Here is a 5644-nt window from a genome sequence, read left to right as displayed (position 1 = left end):
AATGTTACATATTAATTAATATTGAACATACATAATTTTTTGTTTCACACCTCAGTAGCCTGTCTCAGTAACTATTGCTTTAGAGTTGCATAATTTTTTATAATTTATTTATTTTAATAGAACAGAAAAGAAAGTTTTTACACCACTTCAATGGATATATGTTGGTATTTAATGTCAAATATATTTCACATTAAACACTGACATATCTTCTCTTAAAAAGCTGTCTGTGAAGTCTTGGCTGCGTAAATTAAACCTCTTGTCTAATATTGGAAACACTATGAAGTGTGCTTGAAATTCTTCCAAAAAATAAGAGAAGCATCCATGACAGAACAAGCTGAAATAGACCAAAGGATGTTCCCAAACATTATTTGACATATTAAGAGAGTAGAGAAGCATCCAGTGGTTGTGTAAATGCTGTGATCTGAATGGATCAGATGTGATGTGCTGCTGTAGTGTAGGACTGCTCATGTGTCCTGATGCCAGCGGTGGGACCTCTCTCGCCTTCCCTCAGGGGGGATCACCACATGGGGAAAAAGGTCAGATTTCACACCTTTCTCCACTGCTTTCTTGTTTTCTCCATTTGGAACAGCATATTATCACTTTGCTCTTATTAATTATAAAGCAAGCAGTATGCAACATTTCTGTGTGGAATGCACAAAATACTTTGCATATACACTGGTGGTCAAAAGTTTGGAATAATTACGATTTTTAAAAGGGGTCTCTTCTGCTCACCAAGGCTGCATTTATTTGATCCAAAAATACAGCAGAAACAGTAATATTGTGAAATATTATGACAATTTCAAATAACTGTTTTCTATGTGAATATATACATTCAAAAGTTTGGGGTAAGTGGTTTTTCTAATTAATTACTTTTATTCAGCTAGGAAGTATTAAATAGATCAAAAGTGACAGTAAAGATATTTATAATGTTATTTAAAAAAAAAATCACTATTTCAAATAAATTCTGTTCTTTTAACTTAATATTCATCAAAGTATCCTGAAAAATGTGTCATAATTTCCACAAAAATAATAATAATAACTATTATTAGTAACTAACTACCAATAATAATTAAGCAGCAAATCAGCATATTAGACTGATTTCTGAAGGATCATGTGACACTGAAGACTGGAGTAATGATGCTGAAAATTCAGCTTTGCAACACAGGAATTACAATTTAAAATACACTACAATAGAAAACAGTTATGTTAAATTGTAATAATATTTCTCAACATTACTGTTTTTACTGTACTTTTGATCAAATAAATGCAAAAATTCCAGTTCTCCCAAAAGTTTGACCAGTAGTCTAGCATTTATATTTAATAATAACTAAACTTTACTTTCTATTTCCAAAGTGACAAATGAGTCCAAACTATATCAGTAGTAATTTTGATCATCTCCTTGACTCATTTTAGATTGAACTGATGAAAGTTTGAATTAAAAATGCTAGTAACTCTAGTTATTGTCAAGATAACTGGATGCCACTTGCAGACTTACACATGATGCAACATAATGAGATCAATGTGACAAGAGCAGCATACTAGTGTTTGTTTGATACATTTAGAAACATACTGCATCATGCATACAGCAGAGTATACTGTATAATGCATGCTGAATATAATTTTTTTATTTATGCAAAATTGTAAGCATGCCTAATGTTTCAAACAGCAGTATGCAGTTGTTGTTTATACATATGCATGAACAGTTCAGTGACTGCAGTCATTTTACATCAATGCATTTTTTAAAATTGTCTTAATGTTGTTTGTTAGTGCAGTTACTGTGATAAGAAAAAGAAGTTAAAAATTGGAGCTGATTTTATTTCATATGAAAATGTCACTGAACATGTAGTTGTTCATGTAAGTTATCAAAGTATTCTATCAATAAAATAATTAAAAGAAGCATGCATACTACAGGACCACAATGAGTAGTATGCTAGTATGTGATTCCAAAATAGCCTGTTTCTCTCTCCATGCCAGTTCTATTCCCGTCTCTCTCTACAGTGCCAATCCAAACAAACCAGACGCCAACACCACAGTGACAACAACAGCTCCTGAGCTGGTCACAAGGCAGCGGTCAAAAACGCTGACAAATCTACACAACCCTGCAACACACACACACACGGCTCACAGCAGCGTCTCCCGGGACTCTGTCAGGAGATCAACAGATAGAGACAGAAATAGAGCGAGAGAAAGTTCCATTCCTTCAAATCAGAAAGCTAGTCAGTCATGAACGATGACCTCCCGCCCTCTCCTCTCCAAACCTCTCTTCCGGCCCCTCCAGGTCTCTCAGGACAGGACGTGCCGCATCTAGAGATCCTTTCCACAAAACGCCCAAATGCACAACACACTCCTGCCGCCAATGTCATTTGAGAAAAACAGGTGCCTTTTCCATTTCCAAATTAACATTTTTACATTTACATTAGACAAAGAACATCTTTAATGACATTGTTTCATCTTAATGGGATTTTAAGGACTTAATGGATGCCTAAAAGGATGCCTTCAGTTCAAGGTCATGACACTTCAAGATGTTTATTAGAAAAATAATTTCATTCTGATATTTCTATATCTGTCTATTTTTCTTTTATCAACTGTTCACTATACAAAAAACATGGTAATAGGGTTTAAAGTTTGAGATCTTTCGACAAATCTAACAAAAAATAAACCTATTGTAGTCATTGACGAGGTAATGTAATGCAATGATGAAAAAATATGAAAAACATTTGAATATATAAATAAAATTTAAATATATAAAATATGAAGCATAGGACTTTAATAGTAATGTTGATTAAATATAAGATACAGATAATAAATATTACATTATATTTCTATACATTTATTAACCATATCTTATAATGCTATTTTAATATACACTACCCTATAAATACATTATTCTTTATATAAAATTAATAGATGAAAAGTATCTATAAATAGATCACACACCCACACCCACACACGTAATACTGTGTTAATATTTTAACCAGTTGTATTACAAATAAAAATACATATTTTGAACAGTTTATTTAGAGGGTAAATGTATAACTTCAAGTCATAAATGTAAGTCTTTTAACAATATATTGTCAACTGAAACCTAAAAAACCAACAAAACATTAATATTTACTGTATTGTGCATTGTGCATTACGACATGCCAAAAATCTTTATGAAAAAAGAAAAACAAGGCAAAGAAAGAAAGGATTTTTTAAAAAGAGTTACTGAATTTATGCTGACATGTTTTGTTTATACCAGTGCACAGCAAAATGCACTGTTAAATTAATTGTTTACACATATGTTAATAAGGCACACATTTTGTAGAATGATACTGTGCAAAGGTCACACGCTCTCTGAGGGGTTTAAAAGAGGGATCCGGACGACAGTGAAAGAGAAGGATGAGGAGGGAAAGAAAATGAAAGAGAAGACAGAATTAGCAGAGAGATGGAAAGGGATGGCGTAATAAGAGCTGAAGTGAGAAAAGAGGAGCAAATGGAGGAGAGGAGGAGAAGAGAGGAGAGAGGAGGAGAGGAGAGAGGTAGAGAGGAGGAGAGGAGAGAGGTGGAGAGGAGACGAGAGGAGCGGATGGGCGGCAGTAGACTCTATTAATAGAAGTTCTCTGCAGAGACAATCCCTCTGATGGAGTGTGGGTGTCTCTAGTGAGCCAGTGGGCTGCAGTGTGTGCGTGTGTGTGTGAACTGTAAACATGTGAACTGTGATCTTACAGTCGTGCAGCAGCTCAGCACAAACGGTCCATCCTCACACACCTGTGCTCAACACACTAACACACCTGTCACTAACACTAACAGACACTTGGCATAATGTTAAAGGCTCTCATACCATTAGCATAAACAGGTATGAGAGTATTACCATGTTCTTTGCACATTGCTATACTGTACCATAGTATGTGAGTATGGTAATCCATCATAGGTATATCATGGTATTTAATTCAGGGTTTTTAACATTATCTAAATCTAAAAATAAATCTATAAAAAAATTAATTACTTGAAATAAAATAAACATTAACTGAAATTAAATAAGATTGATTGATTTTAAAAATGTAAATGTATTTTCATTCAGCTAGTTGCCAAAGCAAAATTTCTCATTTCATTTGGAAAGTTGAGAGACTAAAATTACAAAAACTAAATAAAACTAAAATTGAAAACTTAAACTTAATAAAAACTATTTAGACATATTTTAAAAAAATTATAATAATAATGACAAAACAAGCACCAAAATGACTAAAACTTTAACTAAAATTAAAATGAAAACAGAAAAAAAAAAAAAAAAATGTAATTGAAAAATCAAAATTTAAATAATATAATCATATCACTAAGATGCCATAGCATTTACTTTTTCCAGGTCATATTTCACCCCCAAATCTAAAGGAAAAATAAGAAAATAAGATATTTACATTTATATATCTCACTTTTTGGAAATCCCATACTGAATTATTATGATTTTTTACTGTATGTCTGTACCAACTAGTTGGAAAAATTACATTAAATTACATTTTATAATTGATTATCTATAATGTAATATTATAATATTAAATAATATAATTTACATATTAATTTTATTTATTAATATGTATTATATCAAATCCAATTATATAAAATTAATAGTTTTTTAAAGACATTATAGTATTAAATTAAAATACAGACTGAACAGAAACAGCTTGATCATAATATTTTTATTATATATTTTAATATTTAATTAATACGTATTAGATTCAAATGTATTATATTCATTATTTTCCACAATATAGAAAGATAATAATATTAAAGTATAATACAGACCGAAACAGACTGGTTATAGCATTCCCTCAATATCCCACCCGATATCGATTCCATCCTGAAATGGTTCCTTGTGTGTGATTTGATTCTACATTAGATATTCTAATCAATTCCAAAAATAAGTGGCAAAAATGACAGAGCAGAATGTAAATTAGGAGCAAGTACAGTACGTGTTCCCGGGATATTCGAGTCCATCGTGTCCCTCGGGTTGCAGGGCCCATCTGTTCTGACCTGTGTCTGTTTCCACTCCCTCCATCCCTTCACAATAAACACACATTCATACAGAGGCCTATTTACAGTTTTCTGGCATATAACAAGAAATACAAAATCATATTTTCATTTAGCAGAGTATTAAAGGGATCATATGATGCTGCTAAAAAGAACATTATTTTGTGTATTTGGTGTAATGAAATGTGTTTATGCGGTTTAAAGTTTAAAAAACACATTATTTTCCACATACTGTACATTATTGTTTCTCCTCTATGCCCCGCCTTTCTGAAACGCGTCGATTTTTACAAAGCTCATCGGTCTGAAAAAGCGAGGTGTGCTGTGATTGGCCAGCTATCCAGTGCATTGTGATTGGCCGAATACCTCAAGCGTGAGACGGAAATGTTACGCCCCTTACCATACTGTGATGCCGTGTCCCGGCCGGAGTGACGAGACAGAAACATTCAAACCCATTACAAACGAGGCATTTGTTGCATCCAGTGGGGACATAATTACTGATTGACTGAATACTGAATGACTTATACTGTCTTTTTACGCGTTGCGTTGCCCTGCATCGCGCCGCGTAAACATAAAACTCTGTCTGCATTTGTGATCAGAGAAATGACAAACAACAAGCCCTACTCTACACCGCCCAAAA

The 5644-nt window shown here is 33.0% G+C and overlaps 1 protein-coding gene across 1 annotated transcript in view; it reads right to left on the bottom strand.

Annotated features, from left to right (window-relative positions):
• The window catches only part of LOC107666002 (voltage-dependent calcium channel subunit alpha-2/delta-2-like), a 256052-nt gene that overhangs the window by 102405 nt on the left and 148003 nt on the right, over positions 1–5644 (bottom strand). The gene's annotated exons all lie outside the window — the stretch shown is intronic.

The sequence above is a fragment of the Sinocyclocheilus anshuiensis genome, unplaced genomic scaffold (assembly GCF_001515605.1).
Source record: "Sinocyclocheilus anshuiensis isolate Anshui unplaced genomic scaffold, SAMN03320099.WGS_v1.1 scaffold447, whole genome shotgun sequence".
In the NCBI taxonomy this organism is placed as follows: domain Eukaryota; kingdom Metazoa; phylum Chordata; class Actinopteri; order Cypriniformes; family Cyprinidae; genus Sinocyclocheilus; species Sinocyclocheilus anshuiensis.
The sequence above is the reverse complement of the archived record's forward strand: the minus strand, read 5'-3'. Positions and strand labels throughout refer to the sequence as shown.